The 17438-nt window shown below is 36.3% G+C and overlaps 1 protein-coding gene across 3 annotated transcripts in view; it reads left to right on the top strand.

Moving 5' to 3' along the window:
• Positions 1 to 17438, top strand: part of Strip (striatin interacting protein) — a 239683-nt gene that overhangs the window by 38043 nt on the left and 184202 nt on the right. The gene's annotated exons all lie outside the window — the stretch shown is intronic.

Genomic DNA, 17438 nt, shown 5'->3' with positions numbered 1-17438 from the left:
TTCGAGAAAAATTAGGTGTACTGTTTGCCTGATTTCTAAATGCTGTATAGTTACTATTCCTGTTTCCTCTGTAATTAGGTTCGGCTCTATTACCAGTATAATTGTATCTGTCATTACTTACATTAGGGTTAAATTCTTCACGCACATTGATATTCCGAACGGGAATATAATTACCTTGACTTCGGTTATTATTACAGACGTGTGCAAATTATTAGACTAAAGTTGAGAAAATGAAGAATATTAAACATAATTTTAAATAAATCCTGAATTGCTGCGTTCTTTCACCTTGTTACAGCCAGTTAGTATTTTGTACGCATTCCTTTCGATATTATTACCATTTTATACACTTCGGCATACTTTACATTAGCTTTACACAAGTATATTTTACTTCCTCATCGCGATGCCATATTCTGATAAGTGCTGCGATGATATCAATCTTGGTAGTTATCCTTTTTCTCTTCATTTTTTTCTTGACAATAGCCCACAAGTTTTCGATAGGGTTTAAGTCGGGACAATTTTCTGGCCATGGCAGAATCTCAACACCATTTTCCCTCAGAAAATTAGTTAGTCATTGCTTTATGGTATGGGACTCCATCATGCATATAAATAAAGTTCCCATCCGAAAACTATTCCTTCATTTGTGGTTCTAGCACCTTTAGATATTGTTTTTGGTTCATCATTCCTTTCACGAGATACAGTCTATCAGCACCATACACTGACATACAGCTCCAGGCCATGACTGATGTTGGGTGCTTTACTGTTTGGGAAACACAGTTTGGTGAAAATGTTTCATTTGATGTCCTGCGAACATATTGGGTACTTTCCTCACTTATGGAAAATATTTATTCATCAGAGAAACATGCCTGGAAATAGTATAATGTATAGTATCAGTGTATTGATTTTAACTTTTTTCACAATATCATAAACCAAACATCATATTCGGAGGAGCAACTCCTCCTATAAATCCTTGTACAATAAAGTTAAAAAGTATTCAAGTGTACTACAACCTCCCAAAGATGCCCCAATTGACAAAATATACTGGATAAATATTTAAAGTTTGGTACTTGACATTGCTCCAGTCATCCTTGAATCTATTTTTTATTTCCTTTGCCCATTGCAACCTATTTGCCATTGCTAGGGTAAACTTCGCCTTTGTGCAGGGCCTTCGCGCTTGTAAGCCCGCTGCATCTAATTGTCTTCTCGCTGTAGATGAAGATATGTTATACCCGTAAGCCTTTTATTGATTTGATAAATCCTTGCTAGTAGCTCTTCTATTCGATTTGGCCATCTGTAGTAGTTTCCTTTGAACACGAGGACTGATTTTAGGTTTATGTCGACATTTACCTGAGCGGTTTTGTGTATATGATGCACCGAGCTTCAATGTACGACTTATTCGACTGACTGTGTTTTGAGAAATAGACAGTTTCCTAGCTATCTCTTATGTAACGTTTTCTTGCACAAGACATTCATTTAATGTAATTTTACGTGGTGATACGTCTTTGGTTTTGCCGATAATTATCACTTTCACTAAAGCTCAAAATACAGAACGAAAGAAATTTCAATACTCTTTTCCCATAGATCTTCAGCTAAAAATAACACTTAAGAAAGCAAAAATGCATGTGTTTTGACCTAATACACATTAAACTATTATTTTGAATATTGAAAACATAATAACATTGAAAGCAAATTTAATACGACGTATAAAGAAAGGGCCAACATGTGCTAATATAAGTATACAATGATGCAGTTGTTTAGGATTGTTACCAGTTTCTTACCACTGTTGACAATAAGGAATAAAAAGGGTCATTACTTTCTATTGACAAGGTATATATAAAGTCCAGAACATACTTTAGGTTTAAAAGATATCAACTGTACACAATACAAATGGAGAAAAAACAAAAATTCTTCGAAAATCCTGAAGAATCGACATTTAGTCTAATAATTTGCACACGTCTGTAGTTTGATTTCGATTATTATTACTTTGCACCATGGATTGATTTTCAAAATTTTGCACTATCATAATCAAATTATTGAAATTAATGCACTGTGCAGAAATCAGTATTTGCTGCAACCTAAAAGGCAATAGTATCCGAACCGATGCTATAATTCGTGATTCTTGTTGGTACGGATTAATTAGTTTCAACTCATTGTATACAGAAATCACAAAATCAGTTAAATTCTTATCAATTTTGGGATCAAATCGTCTATTTCGAACCAAGGCATCTCGATTTGCCAACATGAAATCGTTCTCAAAATTGGAAAGCAAAGCGTTCTTAAAATCTAAGTAATTACATAAACTACCTCTGATTGCTTTGAACCAAACAGAGCAGGGTGGTAGTAAAACATGCGGTAAAATTTTGAGAAACTTAGTTTTGTCTATACCGATTAAGTCACATTCCTCTTCGAATTTTTCTAAAAATATGCTTGCAGGTATATCTTCTGACCGTCCGCTAAATTTTGTTAAAGACTGTATTTCACTGAATCTGAAATAATAGTTACGATATTACTATGAGACGATTTCATATAATTAGATCCTACACATCTGGCTTTTCTGTGATGTATTGAACGAGGTCTCTTTTCCTTCCCAACGCTACAGGCACTTCATCTCTCTCTGAAGAACTTTTCGGTGTACCACTTTCTTCTGTTGCTAGTCGAGGTTCATTGGGTAAATGGTCCCTATTGTTGATTAAATCAGGATTAACATTTAGGGTGATGATCTTTTCCTTTACAGTGTCTATTTCCTCCTGTAATATTTTAATCTGGTTACTATGTTCAGTAACTTACGTCTCAACCACATTTACTGCACTTTGTACCATTGTAAATTTAGTGTTAATATGCTGTGTTATTTGATCTAATTTATTATCCATTCGTTGAGTCATAGTCTGTGTAATTTGTTCAAATTTAGTATCTATTTGCTGAAATTGAATATCCATTTGCTGAAAACTTGTGTGCATTTGTTGAAACTTCTGTTCAAATTTAGTGTCCATTTGCTGAAACTTCTGTTCAAATTCAGTGTCCAATTGTTGCATTTGCTGTGACAAAGATTGACCTAACTGTTTTATAAGGTCAGCTACACTTGCTGATGTCTCCATACATGATGTTCCACTAGCTTATTCATTTATATTTTCATTCCCAGAAACACTCATTTTAATGTTTCCATAAATTCTTTCCTTACTCCTGAGTAAAGTATACTCCATGTTGAACGCTATGATGAGACTGCTTTACTTAACTTCAAACTAATCTCAAGGTGTTCCTGGGCGGAACCACCATCTAAAATGTAACGTTATGTTTTATATTTCAACTTGTTACATTTATAGCCCACAGTTCGAATCACAAAAATTGGTAAATACAATTAAACACCTTAATGGTTCTATGGCTATGCTTCTTCTTATTTTATGTATATTTATTCAGTTGCCATAGCAACAACAGACAAATACCCATTTTCTTTTCAACAACTGACATTACATGATTATCTACATAAAAGCAATATATATTCTATATTTTCTTCTTATCAACAAATTGTGCATTTTTAAGCGCCGTTGCCCAAAATAACTACAAGAAAATGGAAGTAATTTATAGATTAGATATACAATCTCGTTGTAAGGTGGGGGAGGGAAAAATAATGAAAAGAAAAATGAAATGCTCTTCTGCGTCAGGGTGCAAGCCATGTTGACTGTAAGGTCACGCCACAGTCTTAGTAAGCTGATAGTAGTAGTAATTTAGTGGAGAAAGATAAGGGTAATGGAACGAGTGGGTCAGTAAGAGTGCAGGAGAGCGAAGGAATAAGTGGAGTAATATATATATATATATATATATATATATATATATATATATATATATAATATACGGAAAGGATTTGGAACAATAACATATGTAAATTCATTGAGAAATTAACGAACAGAAATTAGTAATGATTAAAAACAAATAAAAAATAGAGTAATTCAGAATGAAAAGTATACAGATAAAAATTCATAGAGAGAGAGAAATAACAGCGTTAAAAATATTTGTTAGGAAACAGAGTAAGTGTATAGATAGGTGTCTTTCTGTGAGTTTTAGAGGAGCATTGTAAAGTCTGGGTTAAGGATTTTGAGGATGTGTACGCAGGAAGTTTAGTCATGCACTGTTGTGTGTTTTGGGAGAGGAAGATTATTAATTTGTTCGCTTCAGGAATATCGGTGATTATTGGTGCAAATCGGAAGGGAAGTTGTAGCTCCGCGAACTTAGAAGGCTCTATGTGGACAGAGGGTACATTAGTGCATGTAAATGAGTTTGGGATCTATGGAAATTACAAAAAATGTGTGTGTGCGTGCTGTATTTTGGGAAGATCAAAGTGGTATTGAATATTAAATGTTTCACACCCTGGTTTGTGGCATTTCTTTAGTTGAGATGCTGGGTCTTTGAATGGACCAGTTCTCGTAATGAGATTTTGTGGAAGTTCGAGGACCTTCGGTGAACGATTTGCGGGCGAGTCGGGAAACCTTTCCGGTTTCAGATGAGGTGGCAAATATAGAATAAGGAAGATATATTTTATTTTTTTTTTTTAATAGGAAATGGAGACTAGGATTATATTGGGTAGGAAAGCTCGTATGGAATTATTTGTTAAGGTTGATGGGGTATCCCCGGTTGGAGAATCCTGACGAGAGGTTCTTGAGGTAGTTACTCAGGGAAGAGATGCCGGTTCCCTTAGTAGCCAAGACATAGGGTAATAAACATTTGATGCGGTTCGAGTGTTACTTCTTCAAATTGAGGTATTTTTCATATTGTTGGTTGATTTGATGTGTATGTCAGATGCCCATTCTAAAGTCTGCCGTTGTGGTTCACGATGGTTCAGTGGTAGAGCACTTACCTCTGGTGCGTGGGGTCCCTGGTTCGATCCCTGCCCAAGTAAATTTGTGGTGGACAACATCGTGTCCATGGGTTTCCTCGGGGTACTCCCGTTTCCTCCCACATTATCATTCCACCAATTCTTCCATCATCATTGAGCTGCTTCGGGTCTAAGCGGTTAGCGTCTGTGCCTTTGGCGTGGAAGACCCGGGTTCGATTCCCGGCTGGACCTCATGTGGTTCAGATTCCACGTTAATCAGTAGGTCCCGTCTCATATAGCCTCGCTGCTGAAAGGGACGTTAAACTCAAAATCAACTCAACTCTTCCATCATCATTCATTTCTCTTAATCGTCCTCTCTCTTAGCCGATAGGGCATAATCGTGGGATGTTAAACTGATTTTTTCTTTCAAGTCTGATGTTCCCATCAAGGAATGTGTCTATATTGTTGGAGAAAGATCATGAAAATGTGATTGAATATTTGTTTGGGTACTATTGCACTAGTCCCAGTGTTTGTCTACCATGGGTCTGTATTAGGAGAATGTTGCCTATGAACCGAAGTCATAGCAAAGATTGAAGTGATGTTAAGCAGAGTATTTATATTCTAGACGTTCAATGAATAGGTTGGCATATGAATACAAGGTATTGCTTTTGATTGTAAGGTAGCGGGCATTTTCAAGTGTGAAGTGGTTTATGGCTAGGATAAATTGGGTAATTTAGATTGGGAATGTGTACTTAGTTTTTGAGGGGTTCTGCGCCACAGTTCAGAAACTCTTTAGGGCGCCAAGACCGTGGGTAAATAGGATATTTCTATATAATGGAGTTACATCTACAAAGGCTACGGTAGTTTCAGGAGATATAGGCTTGGTAATGGAGCGAGTAATTTGTAGGAAGTGAGTATTGTCTTTGAAGTATGATATCTAGATATGGAATTGGAGGTTCTAGTCGGAAAAAGCAAAGATGCATTCGGTGAGCTTCCAATACTGGGAAGAATAGTTTTTTGGTTGCTTGGTTTGTGGTTTCTAGAGAAAAGATAGAATTAAGGGATTTGTTATTTCTGAATAAAGTGTAGATGGTGGTCAGATGTAGGTCTTTAAGTGAACCGTAGATGGCTAGGTAAAATAGGATTTTAATGAGGAAATCGTTGGTGAGGTCCCTCTTTAAAAAGTCCGTTTTGAACGCGATTGAAAACATGCGATAAAGCTTCTGAACAGTTGTCTTGCTAATTCCTGACCAGTGTAGTGGACCACTTGCGGGCCAGATAATGATGACGGGGTCGTCAGAACACTGCGTCAATATTGCCTTCCGTTCGGTAGGTGTAATATGGTGTGTTTGGAAAATGGCAGGGAGCGGAGAATGGTAATCACGGGCGGGGAGGGGCTTATTTATATCACTGAGTCAGAATCAGATAACAAACGTACCGATTAAGAAGAAACGCGGATCCAAAAATGATTGTGGTAGTGCGAGTATTGACGAGTCGCATACCTCAAAGTGCAAAGTTTGTGACGGTCTATGGCTCTGTTTTGGTCGGTCGCTACTTTAGCAGTCGTACTTAAACCATGTATGTGACTAGGTCCACCTTCCCGAGAGGGATGGAGCATTAAACATAATATGTCGTTTGTGACGGTCATCTTTTTTGCTCTCTTTCCAGAAGGGACGTGGGGTTGGTCTTTATCCATCATTGCATGTAACTTATTTAAACTCTTTGATGCAGTAACGACAGGTGGACAACGCGATATACATACATCTTATCTGAACTTTTAATCACTTACTTTAATTGCAATTAACATTAACAAGTTTTAATTCCCTGATGACCACTTAATTTTAATTGCAAATTTTAGGATTGAATTCAATCAGAAGTAATAGTAATTGCAAAGGACAAATTCAAATTAAATGCAGTTGAAATTAATTGCAATTGAAATCAATTGCAACTTATTTCCAGAGCACTTACTTTTCAGTTGGTTGATGAATTTAAGCTGATTTTAATTTATTAATGACCAACATTGGGTAACCATATTTCAAGTAAGAGAAGCAAAGGATATTTCTTTTATTCCTTTCTCGTCTGGCTAGACCTGCAAACGAAGAAGCGAGGAAAACAAATATTTTAGCTAAAGTTTAGAAATGATGCCTTATCTTGGTCTTACTCTCTTATAGTCAGAAAACCAAAATATTTATTCGATATTTTTATATCGTGTCAGTGTTGTGTATTTTGATTAAACCAGTTATAAAATTTATTAGTATTTACTCTTGTTTGTTACGTTCAGTAGTTCAACAGGCATGTTCAAGAGAAGTACCAGGTATCTGTTCTGAGTACCGAGTGTAGATTAATAAATTTACTTATTGTCTCCTTGACATTCACACACGCATTTTGTGTGTATATTCAATATTGATGAGTGTTCTTTCATGTATCGTAGGCTATAATATCTATCTCGAGACTGTAGCCGTCAGTATTTAATTTAAATATCTGTTTATGAATTGACACAAAGAGCTCCTCCGTGGCTAAGCGGTTAGCGTACGCGCCTTTGGCGTGGGAGACCCGGGTTCGATTCCCGGCGAGAGCTCATGTGGTTCGGATTCCACGTTAATCAGTACGTCCACGTCTCATATAGCCTCGCTGCTGAACGGGTCGTTAAACTCAAAATCAACTCAACTGAATTGACATAAGGTGTATGTGTCAATTCGTATGCCAATTGATGTTCATAGCTTCCAGTTAGACTACCAAATTATTCTGATTTCCAGTAACCTATCAACCTATTCCTCCATTTTATTTGTATAAAAAGATATTCTGTCAGGGTGGCCACTCATCTGGAAAACTGAAACATGCAAAAGTGAGGGGAATTTACAAACACCGGGAGAAGTCAGGAAATTTTGAAAAAGGCCGGGAATTTCTGCTTCGATGAAAATTTAAGTATTTACTATCTTCCCAGCCATTTAGCCTCCGTATTTTCATTCAAAATCCTCTCGGTCTCTAAGGATTCCGCCCCCAGACCTCCACTCACAACAATAATGAATCAATCGGTACTAGCGGAGAGGACGGAGCCAATGCTGTTCGCATGACCTTCAGGTAGCCAATACCATAGTTGCAAACATGGCCTGTTTTATAGTGCGCCAAAGCAAGTGGGCTGTCACTTTATTAAAGAAAGAGCGCTGGTTGTGTTTTATCGTGCGTATTATATAATTATATTGAATTCTAATTACATTTTAAATTGATCTGTGTCTGAAATGGCACTGTAAATTCATGCATACAGTCACAGATAAATATGTAAGTGATATTTTACCATTTCATACCGTCAGTTTGCGGGGCCTCGGACGCATTGGCGGCTTTTGAGGGAAGTCACATCGGTGAATGTTTAAATTTTATCGTTAAGAGCTAAGGGTAGGAAGCTTCATACAGCATCATAAAGCTGTATAAAGAAATTAGCACAATAGGTTATCTTTCTTCCTTTAACTTGTACCTACAAAATTTAATTTTTATAGAAATGATTTCCTTCAAGAGGCGACACCGCTTGGACGAAGGAAAATTGTAGAAGGAAAAATTCCATATTCAGCGTTAATAGATTATTTTGTGTCATATTCGAGATTTTCATATTACTGTTGCTGATATTCAATATGCGTAACTAGATAGGAGCCAAAGAAGTCGCAAAGAGGTCGTAAATTTCGCGTTACGTTCACGCAAGTCAATATGTGTTTCGTGGACCACATTCCCATCCGGTTTGCGTCAACACAACACGAAGTTTGTGTTTTGATTTGCGGTACACGGCACATCAATTATAATTGGATTTTGTATTTTTTGTTGCGTTGCTGAGTTGTAACGCAAACAATGCAAAATCCATTTATAATGCTATACCGTTTACCGCTAATTCATACGCAAATTTTGCGTTTCGTTGGCGCAAACGGGATGGGAATGAGGGGGGTGTTTCGTGTTTCGGTACCTTTGTAATGACACCACTAAAAGTGTAAAGGAAAAGATGAGAAGAAGAATATTGCGTGGAAGCGAAGTGACCATTCACCAATCTGGACCATCTCGTTTGCGAATTCAAGTGGATTACAGTTGCAGCTAAATAGTGGATTTTCTTCTACCTTATTCATAATTTTTAGGAATTTATTTAATATAACGTTTAACTGCTTTATAGAGAAGAAATTTGTGCAATCGATTCCAACGTTGCGCAACGACTAGTCTGTAGATTCGTACTGTGTAGTGCAACATGGATAAGATATTAGTGAAATATTTGTGCTGAAGCAGTGTATTTTCGAATTGTTTAATCGGTGCGAGATTCAAGCAGTTATTTATATGAAAAGGATGGATTGTGATCTCAGGACTTACGGAAATATGAAGTACTCAATATCCGGCTGGGGGTGCGTCCGTAAGACCGGGGGTTTTAGCGATGTGGATATGCGGCGCATAAGGGGACTAGTGCAAAAAATGCAATATAGCTTAGAATATGCAATACCTACTTCGAAATGAACCGACTGCTTGCAGGCCATGCCAGAATGGATTTCTTATTAGTAGTTCTTGAAGTATAAATGAACATTGGTTAGTATTCAGGTTGGTAACCAATACGAAATTATTCCTCGTATATGTGCGATAGTTTATTATCTACCCTAACCTAACCTTGTTATGTCGTAATGAAATTGTCGAGTTTTCTTTTTTCTTTCTTTTTCGTTTTTTTATTTATTTATTTTTTTATTTATTTATTTTTTTTAATTTACTGAAATTGCATAATACGTCGCACTCATGTCTAAGAAGTCATATTTCTCAAAGAACTGTCTGTTGAACCCTAAATTCCTCATTGTGACTTTCTCCTGTGAAGGACAATAAGAATGCAGCATTTTTCAAAATTTGGAGAACTACTTTTATCCTCAGCTATATGGGCAAGTAGGCTTCACTAGCCACATGGAAGGTAAGAAACTCAGTGCAGCTGTTTAGAACTACCTGTAGTTGGTAAATCAGCCGATTTCAAGTTTTTGTCAAAAGATCGAAATGGTTAGTACTGCTGTTGAAAATCCAAGATCTTCGTGTATCATTGAAGAGGTGGCCGTAAACAAAGAGACAGTAGTGGCTTCAGAAAAATTGATCACAAATAAACCAAAGGCTGATGTTATGAAGTCTTTTATTGTGTACGAGTTTGTGACTAAAGTTGAAATTCTGTGATGTTTGAAGGCTGCAATGGAATACTGGTCACTCCGGTCTGCTTCCCGACTCGCAGCAAATTTCAAGTTGATGTTCCGTGATAGCGAAATTTATAGTAAGATGCAATTACAACGACGATGTTAACTTATACCATTTTTCGTGGGCTTGGGCCACTATTTAAAAGTGGATCTTCTCGATGAACTACAAAACTGCAGACATTACGTTTTTGGGTTTGATGAAAGTCTCACAAAGTCTCACAATTGCAGCAAATGGACCTCACGATTCGCTTTTGGGACATAAATGAAAACTAAGTTTCGTCTAGATATTTGGATTTAATTTTCCTTGGACATTCAACATGTACAAACATTGAAGAATGGCACCTAACCAGAAAAAAATGGTTTAAATTTCCATGGGTGGCCTTCATGTTAATTTCAAATTTCTAAGTATTTGCAGAAATCTTGCAAGTTCATCTTCAGATTCAATCCTCCTTGATATTGTAGGTTGTGGACTGCATACTATGAATTGTGCTTTCAGAGCTGCCATGCAAGCAACAGGCTGGAAACTAGAAGAATATCTGAGGACTTCTTATAATTTGTTCAAAGACATTCCATCTCGTCGAGCAGATTATGTAAGATTCACAGGATGTTCTGTGTTTTCTCTCTCGCATATACAAAATTGAAGCTTTAGATGGACGGAAAATGCAGAGGTTGCTTCACTGTTTCCCAAGCCATGGAAATATTACCCCACGTGATGAAGTATATGTAGCATGCTGCTGACGAAAGGAAAGTACCAAGATGTAAGAGCTTTGATACTGTAAGAAATTCCATAAATGATAAGTTGCTTTGTGCAAAACTGGGCTTTTTCACAACATTAGCAAAGACTGTTGAACCATTTTTACGCGAATTTCAGGAAGAGGCTCCCTTAGCTCCTTTCCTTTACAATTCTCCCGATGCTGTTGTGTTGTCGGTAGCTGGTCGTTTTGTGAAAGATAGTACTTTGGTAGGAAAGTTATTAGTGAACATTAATTTTCAGAAAAACGAAAACCTGAAAGAAGCTAAATTTGTAAACATTGGCTATACATCTAAGAATTCTGAACGAAAATCAATTCTTTGTCTCAAAAAGAGATTCTTGAATTTCGCAAAGATTTTCGATACAGGGTGCCAGAAATTTATAGTGAAAATAATGGAAAGGTCACCTTTGTAATTCAAGGTGACAAGATTAATTTCCTTTCTGGATCCAAATGTATTTGTGGATGACAAGGTAGCTGCAAAGAGTGTGTCCAATTGTCTGGAAATCGTGGTATCCAGAAATTGGCTTTCAGGAGCATAGGCTGATCAAATCGAAGGTGAATTTAAAACTTTTTCTCACAATTCTCTGGTGTTGGAAGCAACGAAAACTTATGATAGAAAAAATGAGAGATTAGATGACCATTGGATGGAAATGCTAGATTCATGCACAGCGTAGATGACTGATTTTATGAAATTTCTCCTAATTCTTCCTCATGGGAATGCCAGTGTAGAGAGGGGATTTTCAATCAACAAAGAATGTTTGATTGAAAATCAAAGTGGGCAGAATCTAATTGCACTATACAATTTCAGCTGTCGGTAGTAAAGTTCAAAATTACAAAAGAGGTTTTCCGTGCTGCCTTCAATGCTCATGCAGTTTAGTTGAATCCTTGAAGAACCAGAAAGAGGACGAGAAGAAACAGAAGAAGAGAAATGCCATTAAGGGTAAGGTAAAGAAAATGAAGTTGTTGGCTGAGATTAAGGAAAAGCTCTCTGCAATTGATGAAATTAGTGATTTGAGGTCTTGGTCATTTCAGTGAATGTTGCATTAATCCCAATAGTTCGGTTTTTAATGATGTGATGTGAGATATTAAAAACAATTCAGTGATTGTCCTGTTGTATTTTAGAAACAGTTACAGTGTGTCGTCTTTTGTAAATAGTGTTACTCTTCAGACTAAAAGTTACCAAAGTGGTATGGATCAGTAGTGGAGAAATATTGGCAGGTAAGTGTTGAAAATTAGACCTTAGAAAATGAGAAATTAGAAAATTAGATTAAAATTAGACCACAGTTACCCTTTGCAGTGTTTCTTTTAGACTTAGTGACTCTGCATTCTAGTTCACTTAGAGCTTTGTGACGAATTTTGCTTAGATCTTTTTCCGGAAATTTTCTGAAAGGTCTGGAAAACCGGGAAAAGTCGGGGAATTTCAAACTCCTAAAGGAGTGGCCACCCTGTGTGACTTCTATTAAGGCAAGCGAAAAATGATGAAATTATTGGTTGAATGAGAAGGTGGAAGGAGTACCCCGAGAAAAACTACAAACATGATGTTGTCCACCACAATCTTACGTAGCCGGAGATTGAACCAGCAACCCGACACAGCAGAGATAAGCACTCTATCACTGAGTCGTCGTGCCCCCCAGAAAAAAAACGAGAAGCGAAGTTGGTTATTTATGTTGTTTTTAACGGACTCATTAAGTGAGAAGTAACGTAAACATACTTAAATATACGCTACTTAAATTCTAGGGAGTGCTTTTAGAAGAATCGTAACATTCTTTCAGTGGTCGGGTAAGAAATGTATGTAATTTAAAATGTGTAGGGGTGATTTTAACATAATCGAACATCAGCATTATTCGTACATTTTATTTTTTATTTTATTTTATTTTTTTAATTTAACGTCTTATGATTATGAACTGAAGCTAAAGGAGACTGTGGTATTGAGACGGATGCTAATTGTGGAATGAAGAATTGAAAGGAAACGAGAGTTCCGAGAAAACTCACTGTCACGGTGTTTGTTCATCAACCACAAAGTCCAGGGCCTACACACCAGAAATACAAGTAACAAATAGTCCTTATATATATATATATATATATATATATATATATATATATATATATATATATATATATATATATATATATATATATATATATATTATTTATAAGAATCCACAATTTTGAAGTCTTCCCATCATCTTTGTATGTTTATTTTGAGTACTAATTACAATCATTTGCTGGAGAAAGGGTCTTTCGTAGTAAGATAGTGAAATCGATCCTTGATCCAAATTGGGTTGCTATTCACCCAAAAGGTTAACCTTGACCTAAAAGTACCCCCAAACAATTTTTGACCTCCTCCCACCCCTTTCCGAATTATCGTATCAGACATGCTCAAAATTGAACATTTTTTAATTTTGGCGGGGGTGGTCCAAAAATTTTGAAAGTTTTACAGATTGTAGATAGTATCTAGATGCAAATGTGCATTTTTTTCAAAACTATCGATTAGTATTTTTTAAATATTTTTTGCATGTTGAAAATTGCAAAAAATTGTAGAAAAAAAATTGGGGGGACACGTTCCTGATTTTTTTGGTTAAAAAATTATTATACCCTTATGTACAACATATATTTTTTCGGGGCCTGAAAGTGATGGCAACGTTGTCAAAAAGAAATAAAACTAAAGACAAACGTGTTTTTCGTACAGTTTTCCCACCATTTTAGGGCCCTCAGGGTGAAAGCCTCTTCAAACAATTCTTTGCCAAAGTTCACAATTTTCCTTTTTTCTTGCGTGCGTTCTGCTTGTGTCGTTCTTTGGCTGCTTCGATTCTGTCCATTTCGGAATAAAAACACCAACTATATCTCTGTTACAGTGCTTCCACTTCAACCGACTCTTGCAAAGTTAAAACCTTGCGTCGGTTCCTCGTATCTAACAGTGCTTGCCTCAGTGGTTGCACACAGTGGCACTCTCTACCGGTAGCGCTCTCTACCGCGAGCTGTGTGTAACTTTGTTGTGCAAGAGTCGGGTGAAGTGGAAGCACTGTTGCGGAGATATATTTGGTGTTTCTGTTTCGAAATAAACACAATCGAAGCAGCCGAAAAACGACAGAAGCAGAAGGGACGCAAGAGAAAGGGAAATTGTGGACTTTGGCAAAGGATTGTTTGAAGGGGGTCCTCACCTTGAGGGCCCTAAAATGGTGGAAAAACTGTGCGAAAAACACGTTTGCTTTCAGTTTTATTTATTTATTTATTTATTTCTTGACAATGTTGCCATCACTTTCAGGCCCCGAAAAAAATATATGTTGTACTTAAGGGTATAACAAATTTTTAACCAAAAAATCAGGAACGTGTCCCCCCCCCCAAATATTTTTTTCTACAATTTTTTGAAATTTTCAACACGCAAAAAAATTAATATAATATTAATTGATAGTTTTGAAAAAAATACATATTTGCATCTAGATAGTATCTACAATATATGAAACATTCAAAATTTTTGGACCATCCCCACCAAAATTAAAAAATGTTCAATTTTGAGCATGTATGATACAATAATTCGGTAAGAGGAGGGGGTAGGGGGTCCAATTTTTTTTGGAGGTAGTTTTAGGTCAAGGGTAACCTTTTTGGCTAATAGCGACCCAATTTGGATCAAGGGCCGATTTCACTATCTTACCAGGAAAGACCCTTTACAGAAAATAAATTACAAAATTCTTTATCTGAATTCCTGAAAAAATATATTGTCTTAAGCCTTTTTAAAAAGTAAAATGAAAAGAAAACAAGGCAACTCACCAACAAGTGTGCAGCAAACTTTATTAACACCTATCAGTGCTTTACCTTCAAAATTATTGTTTTTATTTTCTGCTCTAGTATACTCTAAAAAAGGTACTTTTATTATGTCATGAAGATTGAAACACTGACAGTATAAGGAAATGTAATTTAATTTCGTTTCTTGGAATCTCCAACCCGTTTGGAAACTAACACCAACTCTCAATCCCTTATGGAAAAGAAAGGTAGGATGAATTACATGTTATCAAAACACAACAGAATGTTTTCAAATATTCTGGCTTTTACCCTGTGGGTTTCGATGGATTTTTCATAATTTACTCCTTAGCTTCTTATTCCAAGGAAGATAACGAATTGCATAACAAATCGCATAAAGCAGATGGTTAAGAATTGTAGTTTGTTCATAGTTATGATATTGCTACTTCTATCTCTGTTTTAATCTTTCTAGATTAAAAATATAAATAATGTATCAAATTTGCTACTTCAAATTACCGTAATTTCGTGTCTCATAGTTATATCTTTTTATCTACAATAAAATTATCTGCAATATTATGGTTCAATTTCCACCCATGTCTCTGGCTAAAATGCAGGGAAAATGAACCAGACGTAAAGGGAATTCGTGAATTGATTTGGATTTTTTGCTAGTACCAGCATCCACCTCTTGCAAATCATCGTGTGCCACACTCTTATATAGTTGTGCTCTTAGCTTTCTTAGCTCCCCGTTCTTGTATTGTTCCGATCTTAATACTTTCAGCAGTTGGTACTTGTAATCTGTAATCGGTTTTCTACATTTCCACATGATGCAGAGTTATCTCATTCTTAATTGAATATAGAGCAATATGGAATCTCGCTCTTTATTGCCTGAGTAATAGCAGAACTACTCACTCCGATATCGTTTTCACAGACATCGAAATCCAACTTATATCGCTTACTTCTTCACAGTATACATTAACAAAGATGGATATAGATTCATTTTGATTTATCTTTTGTGTAAATATGTCCACTAAACTTCAATATCTTCTTACAGAGCAAGTAACAGGTCAGTTGCGGTTAGTTCTTCCAGGTATCTACGTTACCGCCTGTGATATCGCGTCATTACTATGTCTCAAAATACAAGAATATTATTGCCAGCACACTCGAGGGAAACACTTTCTGTGCTTGGTGCAAAATATAACCACTTTACAATATCTTATGGAATTATTACACTTTCATTGAAGTACGTATTATAAATATGAAGGGCACTAAAGTATTTTCTAGAGCTATTCTGCCTGTACGAAGAATGGTCATTTCAACTAATCAAAATGTGAAAACACTTGAAGAGAATGCTACTTTTACCTGGTTAATATGGCGTAGGACCAACTTTATTCTGCACAACAGCCGTGATTCGTCGTGGAATGGTGGCATATAGGTTATGAATGATTTTCAGTGGAGCACTGCACCAATTATCATGTGGAGCAGCACTCAGTTCTGTCAACGAAGACGGAGAAGAACATCTACTTCGGCTCTGGAGTCTGATCTTGGGATCTGATCACAGGGATTCATAATGTTACGGCCTAGATATTGGGTGGACCAGGGGACGTTTTACTTTATCCCGATGTTCATAAAACCCCGCTTCAACAGCTCCAGCAGTGTGAGTTGGTGTATTATCATATTGGAAACTTGCATCATCGACTGAAAACATCTGGACTACAAGATGCACATTGTCACCTAAAATGTCCGCGTAATACCAGGAAATTACGATCCGCAGCATCGAGCCATATATGACAAGGTTGGTCGTTTGAAATAAGATGGAATACGATTTATTGAATCACACCACAAGTTTCCATTCACCGTCGGTCCACTTTATATATATATCCTTGGCTCCACTTTCTTCGTGCTAAAGCATTATTGACGGCGATCAGCGGCTTGGAAACTACAGTCCAACCGTGGCTCTTCAGGTTATAGAACTCGCATCGAACTTGATTGTCGGAATTGGCTGTTCCAGGTACTGATTGAGTTTCTCAGTCACTCTGATGCATTTGCTCTATAGTTCTTGGTGAAAATCCTCTTCATTGCTCGATGATCTCTGTCATGAGGCTTACCTTCCGTCCCATTGTTATTCTTTGCCGATGTTGTTTCGCCATTCGTTTTCTAGGCCATCACTTTGGACAGTATTTCTCACGATACATCTAACATATTGTCACCTTAGAGATACAGTGATATACTATTTAGATACACCTATACATGTTCCAACTAACCACCTACTTACAATTTGGTCTCTTTGAAACTTAGGAAGTTATACTTCTTTGTATTTTAACTGTCTGACGAACTAGAGACTGTCACCTAAAAAACCGGAAACAACGGCCAGGCGCTATTCACGCATCCTTAGAATTACGACATCACACATTTTCTTTGCTGCAAACTACAGGAGTTTCCATTATTTTGATAACCATCTTTATCTATCTATTGATGTGTATAGATAAATATATTATACAAATCCTCTTTGTTTTTAAAACAGTAAATTAAAAAGCGTAGGTAAAATATTTTTAATAATCGACTTGTAATGAAGATCTTAAGAGACCAAAAATACAATTCTCTTTTAGATGTGATTGTACATATGTATTGGACACAATCTATTCGAAGAACTCTGTGAGATAGTAGAGGACTTAGAAAAGAAATGTAAATTTGAGTATTTTAGATATCCTTTTGCATGTTAGTAATTTGATGTGTAAGACGTAGTTATTGTATACTTAGTTCAAAAAATGCAGTCGCGTTGAACTAAATACATTAGGGGTCTATATACTTCCCTATATAATTTATGAACTAACATTATGTACTCTGGACAGATATCGGTACAAAAAGCAACATTGACAATTTTACCAATTAGTTTTTGTGTAATCATCTCTGTATATATATATGCTATTTCTTGGTGCTGAAACATAAGAATATGCCTAT

This window comes from Thermobia domestica, chromosome 6, assembly GCF_964235325.1.
Source record: "Thermobia domestica chromosome 6, izTheDome1.hap1.1, whole genome shotgun sequence".
Taxonomy (NCBI): domain Eukaryota; kingdom Metazoa; phylum Arthropoda; class Insecta; order Zygentoma; family Lepismatidae; genus Thermobia; species Thermobia domestica.
This window is presented reverse-complemented; position numbering and strand designations above follow the sequence as displayed.